Source organism: Rana temporaria, chromosome 2 (assembly GCF_905171775.1).
Source record: "Rana temporaria chromosome 2, aRanTem1.1, whole genome shotgun sequence".
NCBI lineage: Eukaryota > Metazoa > Chordata > Amphibia > Anura > Ranidae > Rana > Rana temporaria.
Window position 1 is genome coordinate 76,319,559 of NC_053490.1, and position 14,640 is coordinate 76,334,198.

Genomic DNA, 14,640 nt, shown 5'->3' on the forward strand with positions numbered 1-14,640 from the left:
GGAGGAATGAGGTCTCCCAGGGGCGGTCTCATTACATGGCTTGTAAAGACTGTCCTCCCACAAAAACGACTTTAACACGCCACAAATCAAACGCCAGTTACAGAGCTACTTTGCTTTCTTTTCCCCATCTTGTTTTATAACCCTGTAGACTCTTAAACATAACATATAAACATGCAGCAGAAATTAACCACTACTCCTACTATAAATAATAGAAAACAGTAAAGATAATAACGCACAGGCAAATTTAACTGATTTAAGACGTATTTTGTTAACAGTTGGCCTTTGTAACAGATTAGAAATCCCCCCCATCCAACTGGTATGTTCTTGGATACCAGAAAGAAAGAATAGAAATCGTTGTTGCATGATTTTCCTACCTGTGAAGGACGCACACAAAACAAAGGTTTGGTATGGACACCAAACTTCTATATCTGTACAATTTGACCATAATGGTGTATAAAGTAACATTTTTTAAGGTCATTCATAAATCTAGCTAGCCCAGCGGGCAAAACCTCAATATGTTTGTTGGCCACATATAGAATTCCTGCTACCCTTGTATTAAATAATACAAACAACCATTTCATACAGACACCACCGGCAAGACTACGTGTCGCACTGAGCTCCCTGTCTACAATTCTATACCTTGTTTAGCAAGTGAAAATGATGGCATGTTTATTTATGTAGAGTTACGCGACTTCTCCTATCACCTACCCATTGGGTCCTGTTGCTGGAAGGGGATCCTACTATACCCATACCTGTTTAGTTGCTGCAGGGAGTGTCTCTCACCATACCACCTATCCTCTTCGTTCTGCTGCTGGAAGTGGATCCTACTATACCCGTTTAGTTGCTGCAGGAAGTGTCTACTACCATACTACCTACCCTCTTAGTTCTGCTTCTGAAATCGGCTCTTACTATACTACTTTAGTTCTGCTGCTTAACGTATGCTCCTACCATGCCAGTGATGCCACCTACCCTCTTAAATCTGCTGCTGGAACGGCTCCTACTATACTACTTTAGTTCTGTTGCTGCACGTATGCTCCTACTATACCACCTACAGTTCTGCTACAGGAAATGTCTCTTGCAAAAAAGGAACACCAGCCGAATGCATCATCAGTGGGTTTATTATGATTAAAAGGCCAAATGCAAACTGACAGAATCTACAGTTCTGCTACAGGAAATGTCTCTTGCAAAAAAGGAACACCAGCCGAATGCATCATCAGTGGGTTTATTATGATTAAAAGGCCAAATGCAAACTGACAGAATTGTAAAATTAAAAAGCTCATCTGCAGCCATACCACACTGGATGGAAGCTTCCACTTGAAAACAGTGACAGAAAACAGTGTGTTGTCAGTGAGGAAACCAAGTCCAATGTTCAAGGAAGTGAGGAGAGCCACCGTGGGACACAAGGCAGGATGTGACGTCACACCTAAGGTGGGCTGGTTGCTATTGTAATGCATTTCGGAACTCCTATTGGCTCCTTTTTAAAACCGTGGGAACATTTTACGAACCACCTATGCTACACAAGCATGTCTTAACCTTTAACTAGGGGGGGTAGAGGCCAACTTATGTGGATGGTACATTAGCATTTGTTTGCGCCAGAATTTGAATTGTTGTTAGGAAATGGCTCTCATCTGCTGCTGAAAGTGGTCCCTACAATACCCCCTTAATTATGTTGCACCTTACTATACCCCCATCATCTTCTCAGTTGCATGCCTGGATCTACCCATGAGAGTCTGTTGGGGAGGTGATGGCCCAGATAGAAAAAAATGTAAATATTTTGCCCTGCCATCAGTACTTTACCCTTCCTCCCCAAGGACTGATCCATGGGTGACTTATGGTTAATATGGCTACAATACAAATCTATGGGTATTCACAAACAGGATAATGAACAGAGCAGATTACATCTCCTTCAACAAACTCTGCTGAGTATTCAGGTGGGAAATATCAGGTTTGATGTTTAATATTTCATGCTCTAAAAAAGGATAGTGAATGGCAAAGACGAAAACTACTATGACAACATCTAGTGCACTGTATATACTTTATATATGAATGCCTTTTATTTCTCCTATTAATCTGGTGCAGCTGTGCATGGTAGCCAACCAACTTCTAAATTCAGCTTGTTCAAGTAAGCTTTAACAAAAACAAAAAACACAAAAAAAAATTGGAGGCCAATTAGTTTTCTATGCAGAGCTGCACCAGATTTTGCACTTTATACTTTTAGTAAATCAAACCCAAATTGTTGAGTAGTTGTATCAACAGTTTCGGTCATAAGAAGAAGAATTATTAATAAAGTTATTTTTTCAGCCTGGGTAAAAGCAGTCAAGTAACAAAGCCCTCCACTAGGTATCATTTCCTTTTTCTGGCTTCCGTAAAGCGGAACTTCACCCAATAGGGGAAGTTCCGCTCTTCCTTCTCCTCCCCTCTCCCCCTTCACATTTGGCACTTTTTTTTAGGAGGTGGAAGTAGGTACCTGGTTTTCACAGATACCCACTTTCAGTCATATTGATGTTGATGGTGCAGTGCAGCTGGCGTATGCGCAGTGAGCAGCTGTGTAGCCGCAAGTAGTCACAGCTGGACCACACTTAGTATGCCAAAGCCTAGTGAAGAAGCCGGCCGGGTGAGGACACCGCTGGATCATGGGACAAAGTCAGCAGCTACAGCTTTTGTATCTGCTGACTTTTCAGTTTTCAAAATAGGACTGAAACGCATCTTTGAGTAAAAGGATATCTCAGCTTACAATAATTGTTAAAAGTTTGCAGCAGACATACAAATACATCTTGGAAACAACTAGCTATAAACTGTTTTGTAATCTGAATCTGTATCTCTGCTATAAAAACCACTGGTTCCAAATAGTTTGTCCGAAAAAGGACAAATAATGACATGCATTGTCCTGACCACTGTCTTACAATAACATATCACTAAGCCTAACTAAATGACATTTAGCTTGAGCAATGTGTATCAAACAACATGGTCTCTTTTTTTCTTTGTAAAATGTTTTTCTTCTTTTTCATCTCAGTACTGTTCATCTCCTCCAGTCTCTCTCATTAACTTCCTGTCTATGAGCATTCAGGCCAGCGTCAGATTCACTTCATTTCTCCCAACCACCTTCCTGACAGTGAAAACATGACTGTGCAACTACTTGTGGTCTACACCTGGGAGCATATAACAAGGTGACAACACAGAAACACAGTTGGGATACTGGCATTACCTGAACAAGGCCCTTCATGACAAGGTCACCAAGTATTCTTTTAATGAAAGCTTTTTCTCTTTTATGAGATATTAGTGAATGGATTTAGTTCAACAACAGCCTGAGATATTAGTCCAACAGTTCTTTATGGATATTTGGAACACTCTACAGTAAGGTGACCAGACATCCCTGGTTTCCGGGGACAGTCCCCGGATTGAGGACACTGTCCCCGGACCAAGCCTGTGCCTGGTTTTGTCCCCAGATTGGATTTGAACAGGGGCTGGGGCAATTTCAAAGACAGTCAGTGCAGAATTTATAAGTGCCCCTTTCTGATGATCAAGTGCTGGTCGAGGTAGAGGGAATATTTCTTCAGTTTCGGGTGCATGCCCATTCAGCTCAGCTCGCATGTTCTTCTGCCTTGGCTCAAGTCCCAGTCATCTGCTTATCTCCTTGCCTGCCGGGGCCTGGACAGTAAGGCCTTGTACACACGGCCGAGAAACTCGACGGGCAAAACACATCATTTTGCTCGTCGAGTTTCTTGTGAAGCCGCCGAGGATCTCGGCGAGCCAAATTTTCCCATTGCCGTCGAGCAAAAAGAAGACATGCTTTCTTTTTGGCCCGACGAGATCCTCTGCGGTTTCCTCGTTGAAAAGTGTACACACGACCGGTTTTCTCGGCAAAAAAAAAAACCCAGCAAGCTTCTTGCTGGTTTTTGCCGAGAAACTCGGCCGTGTGTATGAGGCCTAAGACTTGACAGGGTGTGAGGCGGGCGGCGATGGGCAGAGAGTCGCTGACTGCCGCCATTACTAGTAAAAAAAAAAACGTCCCCGAATTTCATTTAAAAAATCTGGTCACCATACTCTACAGCACCTTCAATTAGGATTACAGTCTTTCCCCTATCCCAACAGTTGTATGTGTTAAATTATACTGCACAACACCCTCAACTGCCTTGTCATGCATAATTATGGACAAGTGTATTCAAAGAAGCTTAAAGTGGTTGTAAATGTAAAAGTTTTTTCACCTTAATGCATTCTATGCTTTAAGGTGAAAAAACATCTGTAGATTAGCGGCCCCACCGTTTACTTACCTGACCCCTCGAAAGTCCCATGCCGTGAACGCGCAGGCTTCTCGGCCGGCTTCTCGGTCGATTCAATGGTTGATTGAAAGCAGCACAGCCATTGGCTCGCACTGCTGTCAATCACATCCACTGATGCGGTGCGCCATTGTAAAATTAGATACTAATACCAAAGACATGAGATGCGGATACCAAGAACCAAAGCTAAAAGCGCATGCACACAGGATGTTTTTACAGCTGCTGTTAGGGGCATCTGACTTTTTTTTTTTTTTTTTTAACGGCTTCTAAATGCCCCTCCATGTTAGCCTATGTGTCCATGCACACAAACTGTCAGAGACGTTTGGAGGCAAAGGGTTTAGGGGCAGTAAAAAAAAAAAAAAAAAAACAACATCCTGTACGTCCAGGAGCAGAGGCTGTTGAGCTGTAAAAAAGAAAAAAAAAAAAAAATTCCAAAAACGCCCCTAAGCGCTGTAACAAGCTGTTAGACGCATTTGCCATTTTAGGCATTTCTACATTATAGGGAGTAGAAAAAAAGCCAAAAACGCTAAAGCCAAAAAACATGAAAAAAGATTCCCATAAATGCCATTAAAAAAAGTGGTTAACAGCGTGTTTTTAACACGGCTTTTTCCTTGCAGCAGCGCTGGCATTTTTTAAACATCCCGTGTGCATGAGGCCTTTAACTTGTAAGCCACTGGGAGGGATAAGGAGAGGTTCTGTCTCTCTTGTGCCTGTGTGTGCAGTGATGGGAGCAGCTGCATGTAAGTTTGTAGTTCAAAATGGGAGTGCCCACCAATTCAGACTGCCGCCAGACTCCACAGGAGGCTCCCACATAGCTAAAGCTGGGCAGTGTAGATGGGGGTTAGTATAAAGATAACAGAGAATGAGAAGAAAAAAAAACAGTAAGAGCATGCGAATCCCCTGATATCAGCATCTCATTTTACAAAATTATAAATTAGGCTTTAATGTTGCTTTAAAGGGAACCAACCCCCCCCCCCCCCCCCCCCCCGCATCAAAACACTGTACTTTAATTTGTTAAATAAAGGATTATTCAAAGGATTATTTGCAGTATGTTGCTTTTATTATATTCCAACTTACTGGAATGTTGCGGCACTGGTGACATTACTGGTGCCTCACAGCTGCCCTCCTAGGAATGTTACATCACTATAAGCCATCCTATGGTGTAGACATGGGGTAGGCAACCTTGGCACTCCAGCTGTTTTGAAACTAAAGATCCCATCATGCCTCTGCCTGTAGGAGTCATGTCTGTGATTGTCAGGGTCTTGAAATGTCTCATGGGACTTGTAGTTTCACCACAGCTGAAGGGCTGAGGTTGCCTACCCCTGGTGTAGACCTTGCTGATGGCCAGAACCCCTCTACAGCTGTGAACATTCATAGCATTGTCATGTCATAGCAGTGCAAATAACAAAATTATTTACAATCACATGGAAGCAGTGTGCTTAGTCCAACACCTGTAGGTGGCGATATACCAAGTTGGTGATTATCTCTGTGTCCTCCAATTAACTCAAGAGATAGGCATTTTTTTCTCTTTTTTTACTTTACCAGCCTTTTTTAACCACTTCCCGACCTCCTCATGTACATATACGTCAGCAGAATGGCACGGACAGGCACATGTATGTACCTGTACGTCCTCTGCTAGACGTGGGTGGGGGGTCCGATCGGGACCCCCCCCGGTACATGCGGAGGTCGGGTCCGCTCGGGGAGCGATCCGGGACGACGGCGCGGCTATTTGTTTTTAGCCGCTCCGTCGCGATCGCTCCCCGGAGCTGAAGAACGGGGAGAGCCGTGTGTAAACACGGCTTCCCCGTGCTTCACTGTGGCGGCGCATCGATCAGGTGATCCCCTTTATAGGGGAGATCCGATCGATGATGTCATTCCTACAGCCACACCCCCCTACACTAGTAAACACACACACACACAGTGATCCCTAAATGTTACAGCGCCCCCTGTGTTTAACTCCCAAACTGCAACTGTCATTTTCACAATAAACAATGCAATTTAAATGCATTTTTTGCTGTGAAAATGACAATGGTCCCAAAAATGTGTCAAAATTGTCCGAAGTGTCCGCCATAACGTCGCAGTCACGAAAAAAATCGCTGATCGCCGCCATTAGTAGTAAAAAAAAAAAAAAAATGCAAAAACTATCCCCTATTTTGTTAACGCTATAAATTTTGCGCAAACCAACCAATAAACGATTATTGCTTTTTTTTTTACCAAAAATAGGTAGAAGAATACGTATCGGCCTAAACTGAGGAAAAAAAAAAATTATATATGTTTTTGGGGGATATTTATTACAGCAAAAAGTAAAAAATATTGCATTTTTTTCAAAATTGTCGCTCTATTTTTGTTTATAGCTCAAAAAATTAAAACCGCAGAGGTGATCAAATACCACCAAAAGAAAGCTCTATTTGTGGGGAAAAAAGGACGCCAATTTTGTTTGGGAGCCACGTCGCACGACCGCGCAATTGTCTGTTAAAGCGACGCAGTCCCGAACTGTAAAAACCCCTTGGGTCTTTAGGCAGCAATATGGTCTGGGGCTTAAGTGGTTAATGCACCTCGTTATAGTTTATACGCCACCATAACTACAGTAACGTGTCAGGTAACAATGCCTTCTATCTTGCCATAGCCATGTCAACATATACAGGCTATATGTATATAACATATGCGTATAGCCCATAAGCGAGATCTGAAGCCGACATCATTAGTGGGCTTGACGTGAAAATGTGGATAAAAAAAAAAGAGGCTTGTTACCAATGACATCTAGAAGTTAGAATGGTGGCTCGGGAGTGGAGAAGAGATGTATTAGCATGTGGCCAAATAGACACAAAGGTGACAATAACAATTAGATATGTTTATTTTGCAATAGACTTTACAGTGATGGCAGTTTCAAATGCGAGGGGGAGAAGGTCTGATTCTGGTGCACCACATTGAACCAGCGATAAGGCAATTTATGTGTAAAACTGGCTTTCATCTCTAGAAAAGGCTGGCAGGATGGAAAGTTAACCTCATCACAGTGTTACCTAAATGTACTGACAGGAAATCCTAATGTTTCCAAACATCTGGAAATCTACTTCAAGGGAACTTCATTTCTTTTTTTTTTTACTTCTCGTATATGTAATATACAGGTTCTGCGATTGATATGACCATTGTAGGCAACACTTTTCAAGTACAGTACAAATGGGCAATTCATTCAAGATGTGAGGATAAGGATAGATATGTGTTAGTGAAATGAACACCTCTGACAAGAGTCCCGATAGATGTATTTGAAAAGATCTCCCTCTAAAAGCAGCACTTTGTATTGTCTATAAAGCACAGCGGAATTCAACAGAACAGTGTTGATGACATGCTCTCCAGGATACCACCTCAAGTGAGGACATTCATAGGTAATAATCACATATACAATCCTTAATAAGCACTCTGAAGAAACATATCAATTTAAGGCAAGCCAGATTTCAGAGAGTATCCTAAAATACAACCCCTTACTTCAATTCTGTGTTAAAGGAGTTATAAAGGAAAAAATTGTTTTGCCTAAAATTAATGTCTGCAAGGTAGACAGACAGAATAGTGTAATGATTCTGTTAAAAAACGAGTAAATACCTATTAAATTCCTTCATCTATATCACCTCCGGCATTCTAGTTTCTGTTCTCTCATTCACTTCCTGGTTTTCATCGCTCATTCATGTAAGAACTACATTTCTCAGTATGAACTGCGGCACGCCCAGTAATTCACACCTCCTTGAGGTCTCTAACACGTAGAGAGCGTCCTGCCGCACAGATGTAGTTCCCAAGAGGGGGTGAGCACGTCACTGACCACCGCAGTAAACCCTCCCGTCACGGTGGTGAGTAACAATCAGACAAGCAGGAAGTGAACAGAACAGAGAAGAAATAGAGCAACTTCTGAGAAAAAACGAACAATGAGGAAGTGAAAAGAGGAATGTCTGCAGGTAAAGGATGCTTATTATGAAAAAAAAATGTTTCCTTTACAACCCCTTTAAGTATTCTTAAGGTCATCAATGTACCATAAATGAGTTTTGGGAATCTACAGATTAGACAAATTTAAAAGTGTGACATACAGAAAAAAATAAGGTGTGTTATGAGGTAATACAACCCATTTCAGATGACTGTTCTTTGCTTTTATTTTTTAAAGAATAACGTTTTATTAAAAAACGTGGCACAGTGACAATGGTAGAAATCAAAACAAGATACTTGTAGAGTAAGAGTCGGTTCACACAGCAGAAGCACGACTTCGGGGGCGATTTGCAAAACAACTTCTGTATAGAAGTCAATGCAGGTCGCCTCGAGCCGCCCCCAAAGTCGTACAGGAACCTTTTTCTAAGTCGGAGCGACTTGCGTCGCTCCTATTAGAACGGTTCCATTGCATTCAATGGGACGCGACTCGTCAGGCGGCTGAGCCGACGTGTCGCCCCAGTGTGAACCAGGTCCAACACTGATAGTACAATAAGTTACATCGTCAACATAACGCAACAATTTGCACAAAAAAATAAATAGAAATAAAACTAACTGCAAGAACTCCCAGCAGTTGCAGGCTCAGGCATCCTCTCGGGCAGTTATGCCAATTAGGCCCAGTTAAGGGTATGAAAAAAATTGTTCCAGGAGCCGACGTTGGCTTAACAGATTCTAGGAGGATGGAGAATTATCATAAGGCAGTAACAATACTGGCAATATATAATACTGGTATATAAGGCTCCATTCACACTAATGCTTTTTTTGATGCATTTTGCAGAAAAGCAGGGACATTTTTTAACATGGTTTCCTATGGAACATGTTCACATCAATGCTTTTTTGTGCCTCTGCGTTTTTGGAAAGGGTCAGGGACTTAGTTTTCCTGTAAAAAGCAGTGTTTTGCATGAAATAGAATTCAATGGACCCGCATCCAAAACGCAAGTACCGCGTTTTTACTGCGATATTGCCGCGATGTGTTTTTTTTTAACCTGTTTATAGCTGGTTGTTAAAGGAAATGTAAAAAAATAAAAATTGATGGCTAAAAAAAAAAACGCAAATCGCAGTAAAATCAAGGTAAAATCCCAGTAAAAACGCACGACAAAAAACGCAGCAAGCACCGCAAAAAGCACTGCAAAAACGCTCAAAAGCAACATGCATAGGTGTGAATCGAGCCTAAAAGGTATTGTCAGCCACCTTTTCCACTTACTATTGGGGGATATAAGAGAGAGTCAGACAAAGAAGAATCAGAGGGAAAAAGAAAACCTGGGGGGTTTGCAGCCTGAGATGTAAAAAAAAAAAAAAAAAAAAAAAAAAAAGTTTGTAGACTTTGTAAAATTTGTATTGACCAAGATTAACATTTCTTCCATTTGCATGATATCATTTAGTTCTGTAACACATTCCTGTATTTTATGCATTGTGGGCAGTGGTGCTGCCCTAGGCAAGACTAAAATTGGGCGCTTCCCCCCTTCTCAAATGGCTATTCAGGGTCTCTGGACTGTGGGGTGGGTAGTAACATGCAGTCTCTAGTATTACTGGTGTGCATCAGTCAGGCAGCTCAGATAGGACTAGATAACAGGGCTATTAACCCTCTTACCTGTCTATCATTCAGGCATTTTACTAGGCTGCTCTGTGCTGCTGATCCTGTAACATGGTGAGCTGAGGGCACCAGTATAACTTGGAGCTGCCTGTGTTCCAGACTGTTAATATTACTGAAGCCCCAAGTTCTCCTTGCCAGAAGGCAGACTGGTGGACGGCCCCCTGCGGAGGCATACGTTCTTTTCTCAGGGTCTGATTAGGAGGCTGCAGCCATTCAGAGTGAACAGCTGCAGCTTCCTCATCAGACCCTGAGACATGATTCGTCCAAGTGCCACATATTTGGAGCTTCTCTGTAGTCCTTGTAGTGTCCCTTCTGCCTGAGGCAGGCGCAGCCCAAGGAAAACGTCATACTTGCCTCGCGGTAGATACGCCCCTGATTGTGGGGGACTTCGAATGTCTGGGAATCAAGGCCCTGCTTTAGCTGACAGTTAAAGGGCTATCCCCCTATGTGGCATTTAAAGAAAAATCACACCACCTATTTCATGGAACTTTTGAATCAGAGATCATACAACCCATTCCACGCCCGTCTCTCTGTGTCTTCTAGCCACCACTAATCTGTAGCCAATAATGTAAAAAAACACATGGACATCCAGAGAATAGTATAGCCAGAATAGGACCACGGGCAAGACAGCAGCTTTGGTTACCCCCACCCCTTTGACCAATATTGGTTTTGGTAAAAACGTAACTTATTACAGGGATCATGTGACATGTAGCTCCAGCAATGAAGGTTCTGCATTTATCAATAAGAAAATAGACACAGAAAACCAGTAGTTGTTCTTCACTGAGAGAAGGCATCAAGGACACACTGAAGGAAAAAATAGATCAATATAAACAAGCTTTTCATTTCATGCTTGCCCAGGCTAGGAGAGCTGACAATATACTCTGATTATGGGAGTTACCTCAGCGGAACACGGGAAGGTTATTACAGAAAGCACGGGAAATGGAGTGTTCTTTACATTGACAGCACTGCTAATAAGATTGCTGTGCTTCAAATATGCATTAACCATTGCCACAATAATGACCTGACAAGGCTTATTTATCCAGAAGTAAAAATTTGCCTATAAAAAAGACTTGGACTTCTGTGTACATCCTGAAAGTACATTAGAGAGAACATAATAGTTTTAAAGGAATGATTTACTGCAATAAACTTGCTGATCTCACAGAAAATACTTATTGAATGACTTACTAAATACCTAAAATATACAGTTAAAGGCCAAGTCCTCCTTGTTTTAAATATTCTAAATCCCAGCTTCCCTTGGTACCAATATGCCATTAACCACTTAAGGATCGGAAGATTTGCCCCCTTAATGACCTGGCCATTTTTTGTGATACGGCACTGTGTCGCTTTAACTGACAATTGCACGGTCATGCGACGTTGTACCCAAACAAAATTCACGTCCTTTTGGTGGTATTTGATCACCTCTGCGATTTTTATTTTTGTAACTATATACAGAAAAAGAGCAACAATTTTGGGGAAAAAAAAACAATTTTTTATACTTTTTGCTATAACAAATATCCCCCCCAAAAAACTAAAAGCTTCTTCATCAGTTTAGGCCAAATATGTATTCTACATATTTTTGGGAAATAATAAGCAATTATGGATTGATTCACACAAAAGTTATAGTGCCTACAAAGAAGGGAATACATTTAGGCATTTTTATTCTAAATATTTTTTTTTACTAGTAATAATCAGCGGGATTGCGGCGGAAAGATCTGGCCCGTTTGACACTTTTTTGGGACTAAAAATTGATGATTACTGTATAAATGTCACAGGCAGGAAAGGTCTGTTTTAGGGGGTGATCAAGGTATTAAGTGAGTCCTAGGGAGGTGTTTCTAACTGTCTGGGGGAGTGTACTGACAGGAACATCTGGCTCTCTGAGGAACGATCGCAGGCAGACATCGTGGACACCAACCACGCGCATCGGCTCCGGGGGGCGTGGGTGCGCATGCCCCCTATAGCCCTTAAAGCATCTGCCGTACAGCTATGGTGATTAACACAGGGGAGCCAACCAGCCGCCGTATAACGGCGGTGGCTGGTCGGCAAGTAGTTAATATACCACTGTTGCAAAACAAGAAAACGTTTTCTTTATATTCTACAGAAGGCAATACCCCTCCTGAAGAAAACTCCTCCATTACTTCCTTGTATTTGGAACGGGAAAACCGTTAGAAGGAATTAGTTCAGCAGCTGACCTCATTAACACATCCTAAACCTGCCCTCCCCCTCCAGGAGATTGCTCCCGGCCCCCTCTGTACATACAAGCAGTCATAATCAGTGAGCACCGTTGTCACTGAATACACAGCTAGTGTTTTCGCTGCTGATCGATTGTATTGTACCTTACTACCTTCTTCCACAGAGTAATTATTTGGAGCAGGAGCTGAGCGATCACACAAAAGCCTATGCGGACCAGAGATGTAGTAATGAAAACAGGACAAGTGTGTCCCTGGAAGTCTCTAAAGCTCACCATACACTACACAATCTGATTACACAACCTCCTTTAGCTCTACTATCAACTATGTAGTGCAAGGGCCTCCCTGACTGGATACAGAGTAATTAGACAGATAGGTGTGTCCTCCTATTACATAGTTTTGGTAAATTTAAAAGGAGATTTTACAAAGACTGTACAATTAGATTGCATAGTGCCCACCCACTTTTATATAACTAAAATAACTAGTTACGCTTTTGATGCAATGAATTGTTAGACGGCACCCCAAACATGGAAGCAACCGCATATTTTGCTGTAAATTTAAGTTCCAACGAGCAGGGCCCTCTGATTCCTCCTGTATTGAATTGTATTGTAACTCTACTCTCTGCTCTCATGTTGTAAAGTGCTGCGCAAACTGTTGGCGCTATATAAATCCTGTATAATAATAACAACATATCTTTTATATAAGGTCAAGGGACTGGACTTGGGGAGAGATAATTGCCATTATTACTGCTACACTTTTTTTCTGCATACTAAAATTCTGGTAAACCACATACCGTCCATGGTCCAAAATCCAGTCCATAAATGATTTTAATAAGCCTGTTTGACCAACAAGAGTCCTATAATTGGTGATACATTACATTAATGGTCACATTACCATTGCTCAGTGACATAGTTGCAAGATTTCTGTAAAGTCCACCAGGAAATAATAACAAGTCCCAAATAATACTTGCTAATGCATAAAGGCAGTCTCTTGTGAATTAGAAATCCAGGGAGGCAGTCTATTGGAGCAATCCCAGCAGTCTCTGGGGAAAATGGCAGTTTAATAGGGCAGTCTACTAAGTAGTCTCTTGGAGTTGGCAGTGTACCGTGGCATTTTTTTTTTTTAAACCATGGTACTCTCAAATCTTTGACAGCTTGCTATTATTTTGGAAACAAGACATTTACTGGTACCACAGCAGTTAATAATCTGGTTTGGTACTTTTGTATTGTGCGTTAAAAAGAAAAACAATGAATAGTTTACATCAGCCTTTCACAACCTTCTCAGCGCAGAGGAACACTTAAAATAACTTTCTGGTCTCAAGGAACACTTGCTAAAAAGGACTATAGCTACAACTCATTATAAATTAGTATGATGTACAGTAAGAACAATTCTCCTTACACTTGGTTATTGGGAAGATTTACCCCCTGACAGATAGCTGAAAAGATCAACTTATCTTAGAGGCAGAAATTGCTCATTGCTCAAGGAACCCTTAGCAACTTCTGGAAGAACCCTAGGGTTCCATGGAACTAGGGGCGGATTCAGAGTCTAGTCTCGGGAGGGGCACTGCCAGAAAATAAAGTGTTGCTTACAGAACTGAATTTAATGTATCATACAGTATACAGAGTAGTATGTAGGGCAGTGTACAGAGGTCAGAAGTATGTAGGGCAGTAGTATATAGAGCAGTGCACAGAGGTCAGTGGTATGTAGAGCAGTACACAGAGGTCAGTAGTATGTAGAGCAGTACACAGAGGTCAGTAGTATGTAGAGCAGTACACAGAGGTCAGTAGTATGTAGAGCAGTACACAGAGGTCAGTAGTATGTAGAGCAGTACACAGAGGTCAGTAGTATGTAGGGAAATGTACAGAGGTCAGTAGGATGTAGGACGGTGTACAGTAAACAGTAGGGCAGAGAACAGGGGGTCAGCAGGGCAGAGGGCAGGAGTTGGCAGAAACGGAGGGTAAGTAGAGAGGAGTAGAGGGGGCTCAAGGACAATGTACAGGGGTCAGTAGGATGAAGAGCAGTGTAAAGGGGTCATTAGAATGTAGGACAGCATACAGGAATTTGTAGAGCAGAGAACTAGGTGTCACCGGGGGTGGGAAGGGCACACACCAGGGGGGGTTCAGGAGGGCACACACTGGTGGGGGTCAGGAGGGGGCACACCGGGAGGTCAGGAGGGGCACACACACCGGGGGGCTCAGGAGGGCACACACACCGGGGGGGCTCAGGAGGGCGCACACACCGGGGGGCTCAGGAGGGCGCACACACCGGGGGGGCTCAGGAGGGCGCACACACCCCGGGGAAGGTCAGGAGGGCACATACACCGGGGAAGGTCAGGAGGGCACATACACCGGGGAAGGTCAGGAGGGCACACCCACCGGAGAAGGTCAGGAGGGCACACCTACCGGAGAAGGTCAGGAGGGCACACACCCACCAGAGAAGGCCAGGAGGGCACACACACACACACTGGAGAAGGTCAGGAGGGCACACACACACCGGGGAAGGTCAGGAGGGCACACACACACACACCGGGGAAGGTCAGAAGGGCGCAAAGACACCAGGGAAGGTCAGGAGGGCACAAAGACACCGGGGAAGGTCAGGAGGGCGCAAAGACACCGGG

The 14,640-nt window shown here is 42.9% G+C and overlaps 1 protein-coding gene across 8 annotated transcripts in view; it reads right to left on the reverse strand.

Moving 5' to 3' along the window:
• Positions 1-14,640, reverse strand: part of NBEA (neurobeachin) — a 793,834-nt gene that overhangs the window by 233,603 nt on the left and 545,591 nt on the right. The window lies entirely within an intron of this gene.